Source organism: Capra hircus, chromosome 7 (genome assembly GCF_001704415.2).
Source record: "Capra hircus breed San Clemente chromosome 7, ASM170441v1, whole genome shotgun sequence".
Lineage (NCBI taxonomy): Eukaryota > Metazoa > Chordata > Mammalia > Artiodactyla > Bovidae > Capra > Capra hircus.
In genome coordinates this window covers 15,004,831-15,028,484 of record NC_030814.1, presented here as the reverse complement: position 1 = coordinate 15,028,484, position 23,654 = coordinate 15,004,831, and the positions used below count along the sequence as shown (strand labels likewise).

The following is a 23,654-nucleotide window of genomic DNA, read 5'->3' as shown; positions in this document are numbered from 1 at the left end:
CAGACACACTGAAACCATACTTACAGAAAACTAGCCAATCAGATCACACAGACCACAGCCTTGTCTAACTCAATGAAACTAAGCCATGCCGTGTGGGGCCACCCAAGACAGGCGGGTCATGGTGGAGAGGTCTGACAGAATGTGGTCCACTGGAAATGGCAAACCACTTCAGTATTCTTGCCTTGAGAACCCCATGAACAATATGAAAAGGCAAAAAGATAGGACACTGAAAGATGAACTCCACAGGTCGGTAGGTGCCCAATATGCTACTGGTGATCAGTGGAGAAATAAATCCAGAAAGAACGAAGGGATGGAGCCAAAGCAAAAACAACACCCAGTTGTGGATGGGACTGGTGATAGAAGCAAGGTCTGATGCTGTAAAAAGCAATATTGCATAGGAACCTGGAATGTTAGGTCCGTGAATCAAGACAAATTGTAAGTGGTCAAACAGGAGATGGCAAGAGTGAACATCGACATTCTAGGAATTAGCGAACTAAGATGGACTGGAATGGGTGAATTTAACTCAGATGACCATTATATCTACTACTGCAGCCGGGAATCCCTTAGAAGAAATGGAGCAGCCATGATAGTCAACAAAAGAGTCTGAAATGCAGTACTTGGATGCAATCTCAAAAAGGACAGAATGATCTCTGTTCATTTCCAAGGCAGACCATTCAGTGTCACGGTAATCCAAGTCTATGCCCCGACCAGTAACACTAAAGAAGCTGAAATTGACCAGTTCTATGAAGACCTACAAGACCTTCTAAAACTAACACCCAAAAAAGATGTCCTTTTCATTATAGGGGACTGGAATGCAAAAGTAGGAAGTCAAGAAACACCTGGAGTAACAGGCAAATTTGGCCTTGGAGTACAGAATGAAGCAGGGCAAAGGCTAATAGAATTCTGCCAAGAGAACACACTGGTCATAGCAAACACTCTCTTCCAACAACACAAGAGAATCCTCTACACATGGACATCACTAGATGGTCGACACTGAAATCAGATTGATTATATTCTTTGCAGCCAAAGATGGAAAAGCTCTCTACAGTCAGCAAAAACAAGACCAGGAGCTGACTGTGGCTCAGATTATGAATCCTTATTGCCAAATTCAGACTTAAATTGAAGAAAGTGGGGAAAACCACTAGACCATTCAGGTATGACCTAAATCAAATCCCTTATGACTATACAGTGGAAGTGAGAAATAGATTTAAGGGACCAGATCTGATAAACAGAGTGCCTGATGAACTATGGATGGAGGTTCATGACATTGTACAGGAGACAGGAATTAAGACCATACCTGAGAAAAAGAAATGCAAAAAAGCAAAATAGCTGTCTGGGGAGGCCTTACAAATAGCTGTGAAAAGAAGAGAAGTGAAAAGCAAAGGAGAAAAGGAAAGATATAAGCATCTGAGTGTAGAGTTCAAAGAATAGCAAGGAGAGATAAGAAAGCCTTCCTCAGCGATCAATGCAAAGAAATAGTGGAAAACAATAGAATGGGAAAGACTAGAAATCTCTTCAAGAAAATTAGAGATACCAAGGGAACATTTCATGCAAAGATGGACTCGATAAAGGACAGAAATGGTATGGACCTAACAGAAGCAGAAGATATTAAGAAGAGGTGGCAAGAATACACAGAAGAACTGCACAAAAAAGATCTTCACGACCCAGATAATCACGATGGTGTGATCACTCATCTAGAACCAGACATCCTGGAATGTGAAGTCAAGTGGGCCTTAGAAAGCATCACTATGAACAAAGCTAGTGGAGGTGATGGAATTCCAGTTGAGCTGTTTCAACTCCTGAAAGATGATGCTGTGAAGTGCTGCACTCAACATGCCAGCAAATGTGGAAAACTCAGCAGTGGCCACAGGACTGGAAAAGGTCAGTTTTCATTCCAATTCCAAAGAAAGGCAATGCAAAAGAATGCTCAAACTACTGCACAATTGCACTCATCGCACACACTAGTAAAGTAATGCTTAACATTATCCAAGCCAGGCTTCAGCAATACGTGAACCGTGAACTCCCTGACGTTCAAGCTGGTTTTAGAAAAGGCAGAGGAACCAGAGATCAAATTGCCAGCATCTGCTGGATCATGGAAAAAGCAAGAGAGTTCCAGAAAAACATCGATTTCTGTTTTATTGACTATGCCAAAGTCTTTGACTGTGAGGATCACAATAAACTGGAAAATTCTTCAAGAGATGGGAATACCAGACCACCTGACCTGCCTCTTGAGAAACCTGTCTATGCAGAGTACATCATGAGAAACGCTGAGCTGGTTGAAGCACAAGCTGAAATCAAGATTGCTGGGAAAGATATCAATAACCTCAGATTTGCAGATGACACCACCCTTATGGCAGAAAGTGAAGAAGAACTAAAGAGCATATTGATGAAAGTGAAAGAGGAAAGTAAAAAAAGTTGGCTTAAAGCTCAACATTCAGAAAAATAAGATCATGGCATCTGGTCCCATCACTTCATGGCAAATAGATCGGGAAACAGTAGAAACAGTGGCTAACTTTATTTTTCTGGGCTCCAAAATCACTGCAGATGGTGACTGCAGCCAGGAAATTAAAAGACCCTTACTCCTTGGAAGAAAAGTTATGACCAACCTAGATAGCATATAAAAAAGCAGAGGCATTACTTTGCTAACAAAGGTCTGTCTAGTCAAGGCTATGGTTTTTCCAGTAATCATGTATGGATGTAAGAGTTGGACTATAAAGAAAGCTGAGCGCCAAAGAATTGATGCCTTTGAACTGTGGTGTTGGAGAAGACTCTTGAGAGTCCCTTGGACTGCAAGGAGATCCAACCAGTCCATCTTAAAGGAAATCAGTCCTGAATGTTCATTGGAAGGACTGATTTTGAAGCTGAAATTCCAATACTTTGGCCACCTGATGCAAAGAGCTGACTCATTTGAAAAAACTCTGATGCTGGGAAAGATTGAAAGCTAGAGGAGAAGGGGACGACAGAGGATGAGATGGTTGGATGGCATCACTGACTCAATGGACCTGAGTTTGAGTAAACTCCGGGAATCGGTGATTAACAGGGAGGCCTGGTGTGCTGCAAAGAGTTGGACATGACTGAGCAGCTGAACTGAACTGAACATTGGGATACAGTTGAGGTCCTTTATGCATACTTAATATCACACAGAATATTAAAAGCAGTACTCATGGGTTGAAAGTGATCATGTTGTTAGATGCCTTTCCTTCAGGAATCTCATCAGGGAAAGCCCTTTTCAGTTTATTCTTGAAAGAGTGGAGTGAGGAATCATGGTATATACTCTGCCAGGCCATTAATAACCTACTTTTAAGGGCTGTTTGCCCGCAGCTCCTTGCCATTCAGTATGTCGTTAGGAAATGAAGAGAAAGTGAGACAGCAGAGTATATTGGGGTCGCAGACTCAGACATGACTGAGCGACTGAACTGAACTGAATTATGTTAAGGGCTTTCTAAGAAAGAGGCGTAGAGAGGAAACTAACATTTATTGCGGATCTTCTGTATTTCAGGCACTATTTAGGCACTCTACATGTATTCTCTCACTTAATCCTCAGAATATACCTCTGAAGTAAGTATTATACCTATTTTATAGATGAGGAAACTGAGCCCTGTAAGGATACTAAGTAATTAATCCAAGGTCATAAAGCTAATAAGTGATATTATATAGGCCATGCCAAAGTTGTTGGCATGACTGACAAAACTGGTATCTCTGAAATTCTTCTCTCTCACCGAATCCACTGAAGACCCTGCTCTGTTTCTTGTTAGGAGGCTGTCAGAATCTGTTACAAACGTTCTAAAGTCACTTTCTTTGGGGGCCTCTGACTGGCCCTATTTATTGCCTAATAAACAATTTTATCTCCCCTTTCTTCCTTGCTATCTGTCATGGTAGAGGCAGAAAATGCTAAATGCTAGTTTTCCCTTCCTCCTTTGTTGTTATGGGGTGAGCCTGTGAATCAGTCCTGGCTAATGGAACCAGAGAAGAAGTTTCCTTGGAGACCTCTGTGAAAGGTTTACCTCTTATTACAAAGATACGTAAGAAGAGTCTCTACCTTTCCTATCCTTCCTGCTTTGGACATTGATTTGTGAAGATGTGATGTTTGGAGCTGTAGAAGCCATTTTGTGACCATAAAATTCCCTTATACATTTTTTTCTGCCATGCTCTATGGTTTGTAGGATCTTAGTTCCATGACCAGGGACTGAATTCTAACCAGAATTCTAACCACTGGACTGCCAGGGAATTTCTTCCTCATGCTTTTTATCTTCACATGGTAAAATATACCATCAGGCACAGTGGAACTTAACTATAATTAATCTCTTTTATTGATCTGTGAAGCATAGGCTATGTAAATAAAATGACTAGAGTAAAAAATATAATTTTATGCAAATATTTTTGAGGAGAAAGAGACTTTTGAGATTATCTTGATTATCAACTCCACATTTTACTGAGAAAAGAAACCCAGAGCAATTAACAGTCATTCCCAAAGTTACAGAGCTGGCTAGATCCTGTACTAAAACATGGGTCAACACTATATTCAGTGTTAGTTCCAGAAGACATTCCTTGATGATAAGACATCACTCATATGTAGCTATGCCATTGAAAATATTTGTGACTAGTAAGTTGACTATCTGAAATGATTCAGCTTGTTTGGTTCATTTTTGTTTCTAAATAGTTCTGAACTTAGTTGGCTATTGAGTGATATTATCCGACATTCTTTTCTTATGAGTCTTCCTTGAGTTTAATAAGTTATTTGAAATTAAAGTGCCATGATTTCACTTATTATGCAGAAAATAGACCTAATATATTTTCTCTGATGCCCTTTACCAGTGTAATTTATCAGAGAAAGAAGAGCTGTATCACTTTCTGGTACCATTATATATATAAAGTTTATGCTTTACTGAAGGAGATTAGTTAATTTCAGTCACAGGATATATTTTCAGTGCTAAATTAAGCAGAGTCAGGTCATTATGAATGACCCAAAGGTCACTTTGTCCTTTGTGGCCTATTCTGGGTTGATTTGCATCCCCTAAGAAGATATGCTGACGTGCTAACATCTGATGCCTGTGAGTATAACCTTATCTGGAAATAGGGTCTTCATGGATATGATGAAGTGAAATGAGCTTCTACTTGATTAGGGTGTGCCCCACCTCCAGTGACTGATGTTCTTATGAGGAAGCAGGGATTTGGACACAGAGACACAGAGGAGCCGCTAGAAGCGTCCCACATGAAGATGGAGACTGAGATGGTAATGACGTGTCTACATGCCAAGGAGCACCAAGGATTGCTGGCAACTACCAGAAGCTAGGAAGAGGCAGAGAAGGGTCTTTCCTGGAGTCTTCAGAAGGAGCATGGCCCGGAGGATACTTCAGTTTTGAACTTCATACTTCTACCCTCCAGAACTGTGAGAAAATACATTTTTGTTGTTTTAAGATACCAAGTTTGTGGTAATTTGTTACGACAGCCACCGACTACTAATTCATCTTCTCAGATGACACGTGGTGGCAAGTTGCTTGTCAGAGCTCTCCTCAGGGTTCAAGTCAGTTGAAAAAGACAGCATTTGTTGTTATGGCTTCCACTCAAGTAGTAGAATTCACTTTTAGATGGCCAGCTTGGGTCACCTGCCCACCCCTGAATCAACTGGCAACGTCTAGGTAATTAGCTGTTCTGATTGGCTGCGTCTGAGTCACGTACTCAGGGGTGAAGGCCCACCCATCCACATGCACTGATTTCCCAAAGGAAGTTTACCAATTAGCTCCAAGCCAGCAAGTACTACCACGTGACCCCACCAGAATTCCTTCATGTCTTGATGCTATCCTCTTCTCAGTCCTTATTACCTTGCTTTACAGATCATTTTAAGTACTACGCTATGGTTTGTTTTGTATTTATCTGGCTTCTCTTCTTTTTAAGGAGAAAAATTCCTGTAAATTCCTGGAGGTTAGTGAAATGTTTATTTTTAGTTGGTGGCCCAAATTGTACATAATATTTTCTTGTTGGTGTTGTTGAATTTAAAATTAAAGGGGTACTTAACAGTATATTTAGTGTTATAGTGCTAAATGTCTTACTGTAATAGCAAAATTAGCCAGGAATACCTCTAGAATACATTCAGATTAGTTTGGTACAGTATGACTTCAGTTCTATAATATCTTATCTGTTATGTACCAACTCAGTATACATGTCCTTTCTTTTACTTTCTCCATCAAATTACCTTTTTATTTATGCACCACACCTCATTTTTTTTAATGATGTAAACATAATCAATGTTTTGTTTCATCCTTATAGCAAAGCCTACAATGTCCAATATATAATCATTTCATTAAAATATATTTCATATATATGGAAGTTTTGTTTGTCAAGAAATTCATGTTGATCAGCAGGTAGGACTTTGAGGCAATCACTAGATCAAGTGTTGTAAGAGCAACTTTGAAGACTGAAGGAGCAGATATACCTGCGTTTTTAAAGAGATGTGTCATTTGCTTGCTCTTTTCAGATTTCATTCAGCCAGTGCATCAGTAGCTTCTGTTCTTCGTGCCTTGAAATTTCTCATTTTTAAACAGTAGTGCCAAGCAGACATGTCTGGTTGTGGTCCTTAATGCTTTGTTTTTGACCTTTAATGTTTGTGTTATAGGTGCCTCAAGAAACAGAAATTTATGTTTCTGCATTTCTGAGGCAATAATATATGTGCCACCTAACATTTAAATGACAACATATTCTGTCCTCAGTGAAGACAGAAGGAAAGGTTGTTAGAAACCATCTTTTTCTCCTTAGGTGTATGAACTTAACATTTATCTATACTGTTGGTCGATAATCAGGACATGCATTTTTATAACGGATGCCTCAGATCTGTGAAGTAGACCAAGACCAGACGAATCCAAATGACTTAAGAAAGAATAAAAAAGTCAATAGTCACCCAGTGAAGAAATGAAAAATCAAGTTTCAGATCTATTTGAATTATATTCTCTCATCCATTGTAATATAGAATGTAAAAGGTAAATTTTCTTTCAACATTCAAGTAATCAATACCAGTAATAGTCTTATTTTTAAAATATAATTATTTAAAAGAAAAATGAAAGGGAGGATAAAGGGGTGTAACAATACAAATAATAAAATTACATGCAACTTATACTATAAAAAACACACAAGGAACCTACTAAATCAGTTCAGTTCAGTCACTCAATCATGTCTGACTCTCTGCGATCCCATGAATCGCAGCACGCCAGGCCTCCCTGTCCATCACCATCTTCTGGAGTTCATTCAAACTCACATCCATCGAGTCGGTGATGCCATCCAGCCATCTCATCCTCTGTCATCCCCTTTTCCTCCTGCCCCCAATCCCTCCCAGCATCAGAGTCTTTTCCAATGTGTCAACTCTTCACATGAAGTGGCCAAAGTACTGGAGTTTCAGCTTTAGCATCATTCCTTCCAAAGAACACCCAGGGCTGATCTCCTTTAGAATGGACTGGTTGGATCTCCTTGCAGTCCAAGGGACTCTCAAGAGTCTTCTCCAACACCACAGTTCAAAAGCATCAATTCTTCAGCACTCAGCTTTCTTCACAGTCCAACTCTCACATCCATACATGACTACTGGAAAAACCATAGCCTTGACTAGACGGATCTTAGTCGGCAAAGTAATATCTCTGCTTTTGAATATGCTATCTAGGTTGGTCATACCTTTTCTTCCAAGGAGTAAGCGTCTTTTAATTTCATGGCTGCAGTCACCATCTGCAGTGATTTTGGAGCCCCCAGAAATAAAGTCTGACACTGTTTCCACTGTTTCCCCATCTATTTGCCATGAAATGATGGGACCGGATGCCATGATCTTAGTTTTCTGAATGTTGATCTTTAAGCCAACTTTTTCACTCTCCTCTTTCACTTTCATCAAGAGGCTTTTTAGTTCTTCTTCACTTTTTGCCAGAAGGGTGGTGTCATCTGCATATCTGAGGTGATTGATATTTCTCCTGGCAATCTTGATTCCAGCTTGTGTTTCTTCCAACCCAGCGTTTCTCATGATGTACTCTGCATAGAAGTTAAATAAGCAGGGTGACAATATCCAGCCTTGACATACTCCTTTTCCTATTTGGAACCAGTCTGTTGTTCCATGTCCAGTTCTAATTGTTGCTTCCTGACCTGCATACAGATTTCTCAAGAGGCAGGTCAAGTGGTCTGGTATTCCCACCTCTCTCAGAATTTTCCACAGTTTATTGTGATCCACACAGTCAAAGGCTTTGGCATAGTTGATAAAGCACAAATAGACGTTTTTCTGGAACTCTCTTGCTTTTTCCATGATCCAGCGGATGTTAGCAATTTGATCTCTGATTCCTCTGCCTTTTCTAAAACCAGCTTGAACATCTGGAAGTTCATGGTTCATGTACTGCTGCAGCCTGGCTTGGAGAATTTTGAGCATTACCTTACTAGCATGTGAGATGAGTGCAATTGTGCATAGTTTGAGCATTCTTTGGCATTGCCTTTCTTTGGGATTGGAATGAAAACTGACCTCTTCCAGTCCTGTGGCCACTGCTGAGTTTTCCACATTTGCTGGCATATTGAGTGCAGCACTTTCACAGCATCATCTTTCAGGAGTTGAAACAGCTCAACTGGAATTCCATCACCTCCACTAGCTTTGTTCATAGTGATGATTTCTAAGGTCCACTTGACTTCACATTCCAGGATGTCTGGCTCTAGATGAGTGATCACACCATTGTGATTATCCAGGTTGTGAAGATCTTTTTTGTATAGTTCTTCTGGGTATTCTTGCCACCTCTTCCTAATATCTTCTGCTTCTGTTAGGTCCAGACCGTTTCTGTCCTTTATCGAGTTCATCTTTGCATGGAATGTTCCCTTGGTATCTTTAATTTTTTTAAAAGAGATCTCTAGTCTTTCCCATTCTGTTGTTTTCCTCTATTTCTTTGTGTTGATCGCTGAAGAAGGCTTTCTTATCTCTTCTTGCTATTCTTTGGAACTCTGTGTTCAGATGCTTATATCTTTCCTTTTCTCCTTTGCCTTTCACTTCTCTTCTTTTCACAGCTATTTGTAAGGCCTCCCCAGACAGCTACTTTGCTTTTTTGCATTTTTTTTCCATGGGGGAAAGTAAAGAGTTTACTAAATAATCAAGAGTTAATGGGAGTGCAAAAATAAAGGATGGAAGAAGAGGGGAGAGCATTGAGTTTACTTGAAAGCAGTGAAAGTGAAACTATAAATATGTTGGAAGTTTTCTGAAAAGATGTTACTTATGAATTATGACTACCTCCTTAAGAATGTAGATAGCTAGTTCTCTCTTTTGGGTGGTTTTTTTTGTTGTTGTGATTTTTGAATATTTGTAGATCTAACAGAAAGAATAATAAAGATGCTTAAAGATAAGTGAAGTGAAAGTTAGTTGCAGTCATGTCTGACTTGTGATCCCGTGGACAGTAGCCTTCCTGGCTCCTCTGTTCCTCCCTCCATGGGATTCTCCAGGCAAGAGTACTTGAGGGGGTTGCCACTTCCTTCTCCAGGGGATCTTCCTGACCCAAGGATCAATCCTGGGTCTCCTGCATTGCAGGCAAATTCTTCACCAACTGAGCCACTGTGACTGATAAATATTATTAATGGGAAGTGAGTTGGCTATATCAGGAAGTTTATACTTAGAGCTATTCTATAATATGAATCTATTGAGGAAGAAAAACCAATTTAGTTATTCATAATTCTCTTTCATCCTCCCATCTCTTCCCCTTTCTATGTTTTTGAATGTCTACAGCTCTTCAAATACTAAACTACCTAACTTAACATCCCTCTGAGGAAGGTCAAACTCCTAATATGGCACTAACTAGATGGCACCCCTCTCCAGTATTCTTTCCTGGAAAACCCCATGGACGGAGGAGCCTGGTGGGCTGCAGTCCATGGGGTCACGAAGAGACGGACACGACTGAGCGACTTCACTTGGACTTTTAACTTTCATGCATTGGAGAAGGAAATGGCAACCCACTCCAGTGTTCTTGCCTGGAGAATCCCAGGGACGGGGGAGCCTGGTGGGCTGCCATCCTTGGGGTTGCACAGAGTCAGACACGACTGAAGTGACAGCAGCAGTAGCAGCATAACTATAATTATAGTTATACAATAACTATAGTTATTTCCTGAACAGCCTCTGTTTTCACCTGTTTTCACCTTGTACTTCTCCGATAGGGTGAGAATAAGAATCAGTACAAGTATGATTCTTTCTGAACCTGCAGAAATTCTTACCAAAAGACCTCAATTGCCCATTGGCTGTAGCAGCTGGGAAATAAGGACGAGAAGGACTCACCTCTTGTCTCTATACAAACTGGATGTCTTTCTTTAGTCATTTATCAACCAGGCAATTGACCCGAAGGTGATGGCAGATTTTATAACCATTGGGACAAAGAGCAGCAGGGACTCTTTAAGCATAAACAGCCTTCTGGGTGATGACATTTAGAGGGAACCAATCAAGTTTATTTTGGATTATAAGAATTATTTTATTGCAGAAAGTAAGTAGTATTTTCACCTTTTCTAGTTTCTTGTTGTCTAAGTTTAACTCCCCCCACCCCCCTGCTCTTGATTCTGCTTAACAGCCACCTTGGCAACTATGCCATGGAATCATTTCCTGTCATACCATTTTTAGAAACCAAAATAACAGCATTTACAATGTAACAGCTAAATATTCTCATAGGGTACCTGGGTAAAACAAGCATTTCTGCACGATAGTTTTGGGTACAGCATTGGGTGTGTATTCAGGCGGAATCTTGACTGGGTGTCCACACTTTCTAACTAACCAACAGGCTGATTGGAGCATTGCTTGCTGTCATTTTAAATCATACCTCATGTACACAGCCGGCAATATTCTAGCTTCCAAGCTTTTCCCGTTTAGTTCCTTGTTTTAATTTTAGTGTGAACGTATATTTGGTGTTGGGATGCTTTTAATAAGAAAAGGCCGCTGTGTAATTTTCTGTAAAAAAAAAAATAAAGTAGAGGTACATTGTAATATTTCATGGTGTATGAGACACCATAAATGGAATGTCAGTTGGACAAATTCAATACATTTTGAATTCTTTGGATTTTTTTTTAAAGAAAAAGATTACTCATGTTTTTCCAATAGAATTATTTACTCAACCTTTCACATCATCAATTTTCCATTTCAAATTTAGTGCAGAGTAAACTCAGAGAGGTGCTGGGAAAATCATCTGAAGTATCTGTAGACAGTCAGTGCTCTTAAACCACGATGGCAAGACCTCAAAAATAGATGCAGCCCCATCAAAGTTAAATTGAATGACTCAGTGTCTGGACCACTCGGAAGCATTTTTTTTCCCCCTAGTTAGGAAAGGGGAAACACTTTTTACTCTAGAACTTCAGATTCATGGATGGAGGAAGTTTGTTTGGTTTTGTTTTTAGATGGAGGAAAAGTTCCATCACAGGAAGCTTGAAATAAAAACTGAAGCCTCTTAAAAACATAAAAAGTAAAAGTCAGATCACTTGTTTTTCATTCATTAGTCTAGAGCTATGCCTGAGAGATCAGTTGATCCAATTCCTACATTTTTTAGACAGAGCCATGAGGCTCCCTTCTTCCTCGTCTGTCATCTTTAAGAGAATGGATAAGCCAGATCCTCACTTTGCCAGACTCTTGCATATAGAGGTGGCCATGTGACCAATTTTTGGCTAACAGTATAAAAGGAACAATCTGCTGGATTGTTTTGAGGGAAAAACAATCTTTTCATTGTTAAGGGGAAGTAGCTAGATGGAAGATAAAAATCTTTCTCAGCCTCCCTGGCTTTATGTTTTTGAATAGGAGTGTAATACTCAGAGGTTGGCAGCCATCTGGGGAAATGTGAGGTGGCAAGACTAGGGATGGGGTGGCCACAGAGCAGAGGATGGGTCTTTGGTTTCTGCAGCAAGCCACTGCACCACATCTGGACCATCTTGTCTCTGGATCTTCTCCTTCATGAGACAATTAAATGTCTTTCCTTCTTAAGCCTCTTTTCGTCAGTTTTTCTATTACTCATATCTCTGCACATACATCCCGAGAAATTAATCTGCTCAAGTTCATAAGAGAACATGGTAACATAGTCTTGACTTGACTACTTGATTAGCCTTCTAATTTCTTGTTTCATATGTTTCCTCACTTCTTCTACCCTATTCCATCACTAGATTATTCTCTGCATGAATAAATGGATTGTTGTCTTGATTAAACCTATTTTTAAGTGTGGGACTCCAGCCTTCTAATTTCTTATTTCATATGTTTTCCTCACTTCTTCTACCCTGCTCCATCACTAGATTATTCTTTGAATGAATGAATGGATTGTTGTCTTGATTAAACCTGTTTTTAAGTGTGGGACTCCAGTAAATTTTTTTTGTCCTGTAGATTAGTGTCTGCGTTTGCAATCCATTTATCCAAAGAAACTTATGTAAAGTTTATAATCCATCTCTGCACAGAAAGCCTTGAGAAAGTAAGCTCTGGATTATTGCATGATTCATCTACATATTGAAAACCTTGATTTGAAAAGAAGATATAACTATTCTCAGTCACAGTAATACTCAGAGAGAATTTAATGTGTCAGCATGCTTGCAAAATTGATTGTATTTCAAAACCTTGAATTTCTATCCTGGAGACTGTTTTAAGGAACAAGTAGATGACATTATACCAAAATAGAAAACTATGAGCAAATATTTTATGAAAAATTTGAGAGTAAGAATAAAATATGTAAGAGACAATATCTCAAACTATAGGGAATTTTAGATGAAAATTACCTGAATATTGAGTTCTGTTCCGTATCTATCCTTTTTGGGTGAAAAAAAAAAAAAAAGAAAAGAAAAACCATGCCTGGTTGGTTTGCTCTCTCTTTAAAACAACCATTTTGTGACTCCACCGAATCCTAGGGTTGGAAAGACTGAAAAATTCAGGTTATCCACTATGCAACTTTAAAAAAGCACCCATTAAACCATTCCACTTAGGTGAGGATAGATTTTCTTCTAAATGCTCTCTGTTTATGAAGATGTATCAAATCATGTGTTGAGTACTTCCAGATTGTTACATGAAGGATGCCAGACAGACAACACTTCGCTCTTTTCCCGATCAGGTCCTTAGATCAGGTCCTTAGAAGACATTTTGTTTTCCACTAGGCTAGCAAAAGACCTTTCACATTTCACCACTGTGTTGTGACTGGGTTTGTTTTTCATTAATGATGCCTTCTAGAAAGCCTTCAGGGTATAGTGACTTCGTTGTATCAAATAGTTCACAGTGACCCTTATGTTCCTTTTGTGTTTTGAAGGGAAGGAATAAGGTTTCAATACAGTGTGTGCTGTTTTTCACTCCTGTGATCCATTCATTGAATTAGGAGACATTTACTCTTCACATAGTACTGGAAATGTGAAGGGGAAACTAGATTCAAAATGCCCATGGTACTCATTTCTTTGATGAAGTTATTTTGACAGGCCATCAGTAAATTCTTCTCTTATCCTCATCCATGTTCCTTCTGTTATAAAATAATAGTATCTTCCTGGTTCTTCTTCCCATATGGACCAAGGAGAACAGTTGACCAGTGACTCTTGGTAGTTGGCTGTTGGACCTAAAAGGTAGCATCTATGGATGGATGGTGACCCTGGTGTGACCCACGATGACATCCCTGGTGTCCCCATCCAGGGATGGTGACAGAGCTGATACTCTCTTGTGCTCAGATATACCTCTTAACCAGCTGAAGAAAGAAACCTCTCATTCTTATGGTGACAAATGACTGACCAAGCCTGTATGGTATCAAGCCTGGACTTGGTTGTATAGCCTGGAAGTGACTCCATTCCCTCTAGCTGATATCCTACAGTATGAGGGCAGGAGTTAGGGTTCCTGACTTCTCCTTTATGATTGGCAGCCATCAGAACTGCTTTGGAATGTCCCCTAGAGGTGCCCTGTGCAGAGAGACAAAGTCCTCTGATTTCTCACCAATCCAGGTTCTACCTATTCCTTAAGTGTTTTTAGGTTCACCATGACTTTGCTGTTCTCTCTTTATTGATACTTCTTCTATCAACTTATCAGTAGTTGGAGTTAATGCCCAGGAACTATCTCATAATCCTAGTAATTATTATCTGTAAAATTAAGTAATTGAAATATTTTCCCTGGATAGTTCTTTGATTATACCACTTTAAATTTCACTTCACATTCATTCACATCTATAAAAGTAGTCATGGTAATAAAAATTGTGGAAGAATACACAGAAGTAACTCTTCATCTTGGATTAGGCAATGATTTCTTAAACACAACAGCAAAACATAAGCAGTAGAAGAGAAGACTGTTAACTTGGACTTCATTAAATTAAAAACTTTTGTGCTTTAAAGGACATCATTAGGAAGAAAATAGTCTATTGGCTGAGGGAAAATCTTTGCAAATCATATATTTAAACATATACCCATACTATATAAAGAACTTTTACAACTCCATAAGAAAATGACAATAGATTTTTTAAGTATGCTAAGGATAAGAATAGATGTTTCTCCAAAAATATATATGTACAAATTACCAACAAGCATATGAAAATATGCTCAACATCATTAGCCATTAGGGCAATGCCAGTCACAGCCACAATGAAATACTACTTCACATTCACTAGCATGGTTTTAATAAATAAGGCAGACAATATATAATAGCAAGTACTGTCAAGGATGTGGAGAAATTGGAACTCTCATACCTTGCTGGTGGGAATGTAAAATAATACAGTCACTCTGCAGAACAGTTTGGCAGCTCATCAAAATATTAAACACAGTTACTGTGATACAGAAATTCTACTACTAGGTAAATACCTATGAGAATTGAAAACAGTCTAAATAATAACTTGTACATGAACATGCATAACAATATTACTCATAATAGCCAAGAAGTGGAGACATTCTAACCGTCCATCAGCAGATGGATGGATAGACAAATGTTATATTGTCATACAATGGAATATTATTTGGCCATAAAAAGAAATAATGATATGTGCTACAACATGGATAAACCGCAAAAACACTACTCCAAGTGAAAGAAACCAGTCATAAAAGACCACATACTGTGTGATTCCATTTGTATAAAGAACGCACAAGAAGCAAATCTATTACAACAGAAGGTAGATTAATGGTTGACCAGAGTTTGTGGGAAAGAGAGGGACAAGGATGAGAAGTGACTGCTAATGGGCATGGGGTTTCTTTTTGGAACGATGACAGTATTTTAAAATTAGAATATAGTAAGTTTCACAATCCTGTAAATATTTTAAATACCATTGAATTATATACATATGTGTACTTTAACAGGTGAAGTTTATGGTATAAATTATATCCTAATAAAGTTGTTAAAAAGTTATGGTAAATAAACTGAAAACAATGGCATTAATACTTCATGATTTATTATTTTCATTGTAGAACAAAATGATTAGATTATAAATAAAAATATTAAAAAAGAAAGGCAAAAACATGCATACTGAATTTTGGCAGTGACTTAGGTATTTAGATGCTATTCAGTAAAGCACTGCCTGTCAGAGCACAAGATTATGTAGAATAAGACCTTGGTGGTTTTGTTGCTAAGTCGTGTCCGACTCTCGTGATCCCATAGTGTGTAGCCCTCCAGGCTCCTCTGTCCATGGGATTTTCCAGGCAGGAATACTGGAGTGGTTTGCCTTTTCCTTCTCCAGGGGATCTTCTTGACCCAGGGATTAAAGCTGGGTCTTCTGCACTGCCGGCAGACTTTACTGACTGAGCTACCGGCGAAGCCCCAAGAACTTGGTGCAGGATGCCAATCGCAATTAAGCAGATGCTTAACCTATTTTTTTTTTTTTTTTTACTAATCAGGATTGAATGGAGAGAGTTGAGATGCCAGTAGGGTCACTATGCTTTAAAGAATATGTTATATGTTGATGGTAAAAGGACTAAAAATCAGAGATTTGGTATAGACCATAACTGTGGGTGTATACTTTATCTACAGAAGTGTTTCTATGAATTGGGGTCAATTCCCATCAGTATTTTGAGCAGAGAAATACTTATCAAAAATGAAAATTTATCAGTCTCACCCTAGACCTATGAATCAATATCTTTTCAGGGTAGGGGATAAAAAAAATTGAAGGAATTTTAATGTTGCTAGGTGATTCTTTTTTATTTCCGTCTTTATTGAGTTATAATGGACAAATAAGCATTGTATGTATTTAAAGAGAATAACCTGAACTTGATATTTCAGTATACATATACATTGTGAAACAACAAGCTAATTAACACATGAAGCTAATTAACATATCCATTACCTCACATAGTTAGGTAATTCTGAACACTGACACTAAGCAGGAAGGCCTTGTTGATTGGATTTATGATTTCTGTTCTATGAAGTCCCAGAATATAACAAACCTTAATTTGAATCATCTCTGGCGGCTCAGAATCCAGCTGCAATGCAGGAGACCTAGGTTCGATCCCTGGATCAGAAAGATCCCCTGGAGAAGGGAATGGCAACCCACTCCGGTATTCTTGCCTGGAAAATCCCATGGACAAATGTACAGTCCATGAGGTTGCAAAGAGTTGGATATGACTGAGCAAGTAACACTGGGCCAGGTAAGCCTGAGAATCTCAGAATCTTGAATCAAGGTTTTTATTGTAATTCTAAATGAAAATAGATAGTTTAACAGTTTAAGTTAAAAGATCTGATTTAAAGACAAACTGTTGTCACTCAAGGTCATTCACCTTTCCTTCCCAACAAATGCATAACTCCTTACCCTCATCATGACGATCTTAAAAGTGACCTTCTTATAAATGGCCATTATAGAAGTATGTTATAAGTGATGGCTTGGTATAGTTGAAAGAACATATTTTGTATTTGTTTCTGGTATATCATGGAATAAATAGATTTTCATGAGTTAGTGTGAGAATTTAACGATTTTTAATGTTTCCATTAGAAAATATTTTACATGTGCACAATAATCTGCTTAAAAAATGAATTTTAAGATCATTTGCTCCTCACAAGTAGATTATCTTTTGGGCAAAGAGCAGTCAAGAAGTTGCCCCATCTTTAGGAAAGATGACCCCAAACAGATTAGACAAGCCAGTAAAAAGAGTAAAGTGGGATATTACCATGTTTTGCCTTTTTATTCTCTACTTTTAAATTGAAGTATAGTTGATTTACAGTATTGTGCTATACAGAAATTATACACATATTTATACTCTTTTCCATTGCAGTTTATCACAGGAAATTGAATATAGTTCCTGGTGATATAGAGTAGGACCTTGTTGTTTATTCATTCTAGATGTAATAGTTTGTAGCGAGTAACCCCAAATGCCCAGTCCATCCCTCTACCTGCCTTCTGCCCCCGCCACCCTGTCACCCCCTTGACAACCACAGGTCTGTTCCCCATGTCTGTGAGTCTGTTCCTGTTTTCATTTGTGACATATTTTACATTCCACGTATAAGTGATATCATATGGGGTTTGCCTTTCTCTGTCTTTCTTTACTTTTAATGTGATAATCTCTAGTTGATCCATGTTGCTGCAAATGGCATTATTTCATTCTTTTTTATGGCTGAGTAGTATCCCATTGTATATATGCACTGCATCTTCATTATCCATTCATCTGTCAATAGATGTTTTGGTTGTTTCCATGCCTTGGCTATTGTGAACAGTGCATCTATGCATATAAGAGTGGATGTATCTTTTTTGAATTATACTTTTGTCCTGGCATGCCTAGGTGCGGGATTGCTGAAATTGATGCTTTTGAACTGTAGTGTTGGAGAAGACTCTTGAGAGTCCCTTGGACTGCGAGGAGATCCAACCAGTCCCTTCTGAAGGAGATCAACCCTGGGATTTCTTTGGAAGGAATGATGCTAAAGCTGAAACTCCAGTACTTTGGCTACCTCATGCGAAGAGTTGACTCATTGGAAAAGACTCTGATGCTGGGAGGGACTGGGGGCAGGAGAAGAAGGGGACAACAGAGGATGAGATGGCTGGATGGCATCACTGACTCGATGGACGTGAATCTGAGTGAACTCCAGGAGTTGGTGATGGACAGGGAGGCCTGTTGTGCTGTAATTCATGGGGTCTCAAAGAGTCTGACATGACTGAGCGACTGAACTGAACTGAACTGAAAATATTAAGTCTCCTTAAATTTATCTAAAAATTGAACGCCATTCCAATAAAAATTCCTATAGATCCTTTGGTAAAAATGCAGAGAAGTGCACAGCAATTCTACTTTAAAATACAGTCGCATATTTTAGTGAAACATTTGCATATATGTACACAAATATTCTTTTTTAAAGCATTGCTGGGTATAGTAAAAAATGAGGAACAGCCTAACTCTCCACTAATCAGGGAATGGATAAGTTAACTGTAGGTTATTACTAGCTAACAGTTAAAATAAAGTACTTGTGTCAATCTTCCTGTATCAGTATGAATAGACTTATAAAACAAAATACATGCAAATTAAATTTAAAAACAGAATAATAATATATATTAATTCCTGCATATGCATGTGGTAAAATTATACAGTCTTGCATGGAATTGATTCCCCCTAAATTTAGGATACCTCTGGAGAAAGAAGAGAGAGAAAGCCTGGGGTGAGATTAGAGCTTTAGCTGTGTCTGGAACACTTTATTTAAAGAGTAAATACATAAAATCAATATACAAAAATTGATTTCTGGAATTTTTAATACTGATAAAGTCTTTGACATGAGGTGACACAAAACCCTATACTTAGTTAAAATCCTTTCATCAGTATTTGCCATACCTGAAGGCTGCACAGATGGCCAATATAATATTATTTCTCTTTGACAGATGGGTGAACTGGGAGGTTTAATTAGTTTCTCCTAGTTACATAACAAGTAGCTCTGGAAACGAAATATTTTGGTCAATAATTTGTGGGTTTGGCCATCACACAGAATGTTAGATCACAGTGCTAAGTCTTTATCATAACATATTTACTTACATGTTCTGTTACATATATAAAACTTTATATTTCATGTACAATCAGATATGGTAGAATAGGAAAAATATTCTTAAAAGTTTGATTTTTCTCATAACCACTGTTGTAAATAAGCTTTTCCATTCTAACATTCCAAATACATAACTTACTAATCATTTTTTTAAAGGTGATAGACTTTCATATTAAAAAAAAAAGCACCAAGAGTAAATCAGGTCTCTTACCAGAGCATTTGATTTTCCTACTCCAGAAATGGATATTTAAGGCAAAAGCATCTGGCTTATATTTAGAAGACATTTTCTTCTCAAGTCTTCCACTGGCCACTGTGATAGACATAAATTCTTTGAATCTTCCAAGGCCTGTAAAAGATTATGGAAGAAAGACATATCAGGTTAGGAAAACAGCATTAATCTTAAAATACGTTGCTTATTTGGAATAAGGGAAAGAGCCTGCTGGGGTTGGAAGGATGTCTTTATGAAAGGCCATAGTAGGAGATAAGACTAGGGAGGCTTGGGTCTTCAAACTAAAGATTTGTTGCAGTGTTCTCTTCTTTATGTTTTGCTTGTCACTCAGCAATTGGAAGCAGCATCTGAAGAAACCATGCAATGTCAGGTCAACCAAATAAAGATTTATTTTTCTCACAAAGCAAGAAATCAGGAAGTGGACCAGCCCAGGTGGGTGCAGCCTCTCTAGATAGTTGCCCGGGACTAGTGATCAGGTTCCTTGTAGCTTGCTGTCTCACTGGCCTCAGCTTGAGGCTTCTGTCCTTATTCTTTCAGGACAGCTGTTTCACCTCCAGACAGAAAGAAAAGGAAAACGCAAAGGCAAGAGTTCATCCATCTGAGCCATCAGGGAGGCAATATGTAGACAGCAAAACCTCTGCTATTGTCAGGGGCTGTGGTCAATTCCTGATTCCGTGTAGTGTTACAGACACGTTTTCTAATCCACACTGAGGACCTCACTGTAGAGCAGAGGAAGGCCCTGTTATTAAAATGATTGAGTGGAATTTCATGTTATTAATATTCAAACTGAACAGTATCACAATAGCTTTAATGGAGACCCCATCTAGTAGACTTATGTACACTTATGAAATCTTCATGATAGTTAAGCTACCAAACAGTTCTCATAGGTGAATGAATAGATCAAAGTTCTTTTAGCAAGGGAAAAATAAGATACTTGAGAGGTCATGAGCAGTATCTGGCACAATGTTCTGCTTCATAGATTCTCCACAGGGTGTCCTTCCAAGTGGTTTTCCCAGGTGGTAGAAAGACTTGGTGGAGCCCAGGACAGGTTGGAGGGAGAGAGCCAGGGCAGAAACTTGCATTGCAATAGCTTCTGGCCTGTGTGCTTTGCCTGGCAGTATGACACTGGGGCAAGTGTGGTTCTGAGCCTCAGACTAGGGTTCAAATCCCAGCTCCTTCCACTAACTCGCTGTGTGGCTTTGAATGATTCAGTTCAATGAATATTTATTAAGTACCAACTATGTGCCAGGCATGCTGCCATTTCTTGGGCATATGCAGTGAAAAGGGTAGACACAGTCCGTCCCTTCACAGAGCGTACTTTCTGGTGGCGACTGAGTCTTTTCTGTAAACAGGAGTTGTGGTAAGGGTAAATTTAGCCCTTATAGCATGGAAATGCTAGTTAAAATGGTAATTGTTCAGAAGCTGTCCTAGATTTGGTTTCAACCTACTGAAACTGGTACTTACAATTTGGGAGTTTGGATCTCTCCACTAGAAGTTCTGCTTGCTTTTGGATTAATCCCAGGAGTCCCAGGCTTTTTTGGGAGCTAATTAAGGCCAACTATCTTCTCTCTCCCTCTCCACTGTGACCCTAAACCTCATTGGGTTAAGAGCACATGACCTAGTTTCTTCCCTCTGGGGGAAGAACGTTCTCAAATATCTTCTTGGAATCTCAGAAATTCCCTGCTTTTGAAAATTCTTCTATTTTGAAGTCGCTCAGGGACTGGAGTGTATTTCCCCACCCCTCCCTGCTCTGTGGGTAACTCTGGTTTCCTCTCCTAACAGCAGGAACCTGAGAACACTCCGAGCACTCTAGAGACATCGGATGCCTAGGAATGCTGGAATGGGTCCTAGATGATGGCCCTTTGATTCTGGACCACATGATTCCTGAGCTCTCTCGGGGGTCTAAGGAAATACTGAGAAAAGCAACAGTTCTAACTTTTCTTGTCATTTCTTTTGCCTTTGGTTACTTAGAACATATTGGAATATTATAGAGATTACCTCTTACTAAGCAACTTCTATGAGCTAAGTGTGAGTGTGTGTGTGCTCACTCACTTCAGTTGTGTGACTCTGTGTGACCCCATGGACTGTAGCCCACCAGGCTCCTCTGTCCATGGGATTCTCCAGGCAAGAGTGCTGGAGTGGGGAGCCAGTCCCTTCTCCAAGGTATCTTCCTGGCCCAGGGAACCCACAAACTTCTGTGTCACAGGTGGATTCTTTACCCACTGAGCCACCTGGGAAGCCCATGAGCTAGGTACTTTTTAAAATATTATCTCATTTAATAAACTTGCGATTTTCCCCATTTTACAGAAAGGAAACTGAGTCTGCAGAGGTGACTTACACTCTGTCCAAGGTCATTTGACTCACAGTGGGTGGGGTCGGGATTAACACCCAACTGTGACTTCAGACCCCATTTTTTAAACCACTGTGCTCGACTGTGGTTGTTTTTGGAATTACCTATTCTTGTGAAATATTTATCACAGCCATCTTTGGACACAGTTTTGTGGAAATCCCAAATACCATAATGGTTAGCTCTCTTTCCCTTTTAAAACTCACAGTTCAGTGATATGTCCAGGAAAAGCGACTGCCGTTGCCAAGGGCCTGGGTTCTCTGCCTTCAGCCTGGCTCTCTGCTCGCTGGCCTGGCCCAGTGGGCAGTCGCCAGCTCTGAGAGCTGGGTGCACACTGTGTCCTGGTGGTGACCGGAGCTGGGCTCGCTACACACGTGCTTCTCTAGTACAGCCTTCTGAAGGTACTCTGGAGGCCCTCCCTTTTCTTAGCCCGAAGTTATGTACTTGGATGGCACTTCCAGTGTATCTCTCTGAATTGTTGTGAGTTGAGGGCTAAGGAATGGAGGAAAGGCAAAACAAAATCATGCTCTGAATGTCCAAAAAGCAAGTCAAAGGCATTCCTGCTGAACTTTCTGGTATTCCATTCCTAGCTCTGTGCTGGTTTCTACCCAAGGTTGCACATTTTGGGCATACTTATACTAAAAACTGGGCTTCCCTAGTGGCTCAGCAGTGAAGAAGCTGCTTGTAATGCCAGAGCAGCAAGAGACATGGGTTCCATCCCTGGGTAGGGAAGACCCCCTGGAGAAGGGCATGGTGCCCCCCTCCAGTATTCTTGCCTAGAGAATCCCACAGACAGAAGAGCCCGGCAGACTACAGTCCATAGGGTCTCAAAGAGTCGGGCACAACTGGAACGACTTACCATGCACGTACTAAAAATTATTTGCTTATCTAAAGTTCAAACTTAACTGAGTGGCATGTATCTCATCTGGCGTCCTACATTGGACAATATGTTGTGATTGACAGGACCTGGATCCTTGTTCTTCCTTGACTGTTACGTTCCTCCCCAGGTGTGATAAGTCAAACATGTCCGAACTCTATCTTTGAAATACCAACTCAGAAGCCACCATCTCTTTCCTGATTCCTCATCCTTCCAATCAGAAGTAAATCTTCTTTCACTGAACCCTTTAGCCCAACCCTAGTTTTCTTTGTGTGTTTAACATACAGTGATGGAAGCATTTCTCAGAAAGAAGCTGAGACCCAGGTGCTTCTGGTCATTGAATTCAGCCCTCTGGCCTTCTAGCAATTCAAATCCATTGATGTTCAACAGGAGCTAAAACCATGTGAGGTCTGTCCACACTGAGTCTGTGGGGCTGTGGTGACTCTCAATAGGCTTGTTCTGTAGGGAGAGGAAAAAACAGCCCTGAGAAGAGGGCTGGTGTAATGAGCCACCTCAGAACCTTCCTGCAGGGGTGAGTATCCTTGGTTTGTCTCTGCTGGAATTTTACGTATATGAATCTTTCAAATATGTGTTTAAAGTTTTTTTAGGTCTATCTATTTTCTAATTTTGCCTAATATGGGAGTAAGGGGTGAACTGGTTTCTTAAAGTGTTGTCCAGAAGTTTGTGGAAGAAATCACTGGTGGTTTGAAAAATCATCAATTCCTTGGACATTTTCTATCATTTGTACATAAAAATAAAAGGGACCTGGAACCATATTCTGGAAATGATCTTTGACAAAGTCTTAAATTCTTTTCATAATCATCAATCTGTTGAGGTTGCCTCTATCTTCTTGATTGAATTTTGGAAGTTGATATGTTTTTCTTTAAGTGTATCAGTTTTATTCACACTTCAAGTTTATTTTTCATAAAATTGAATGCACGTGTTTTAGCAATGGGGAAAAAATATCTCTCTGTATCTGTTGATTTGTCTTCTTACTCATTCTTAACTTTTCCTAAAGCTTATTTTTATCCAAAGGATTTGTTCATGGATTTATTTTTTATTTTATTTTTCTATTTTTGAATTTATTAAGATATATTTTTACCTTTATACTTCTTTTTTGTTCTTTTCAAAAAATATTCTATTTATTTTGGCTGCACTGGGTCTTAATGAGGTATGCAGGATGGTTAGTTGCGACATTCAGGCTTGTTAGTTGCAGCATGTAGACTCTTAGCTGCAGCATGCACGCAGAAGGGATCTAGTTTCCCCACCGGGGATGGAACGATGCCGCCTGCATTAGGAGTGTGGAGTT

General features: G+C 39.3%; 1 long non-coding RNA gene across 1 annotated transcript in view; it reads left to right on the top strand.

Annotated features, from left to right (window-relative positions):
- LOC102184247 overlaps positions 5,072–23,654 on the top strand; it is a 30,599-nt gene continuing 12,016 nt past the window's right edge. Inside the window, exon 1 of the long non-coding RNA XR_310182.1 lies at positions 5,072–5,389. This is a non-coding gene — a long non-coding RNA (uncharacterized LOC102184247). The remainder of the gene's footprint in view (positions 5,390–23,654) is intronic.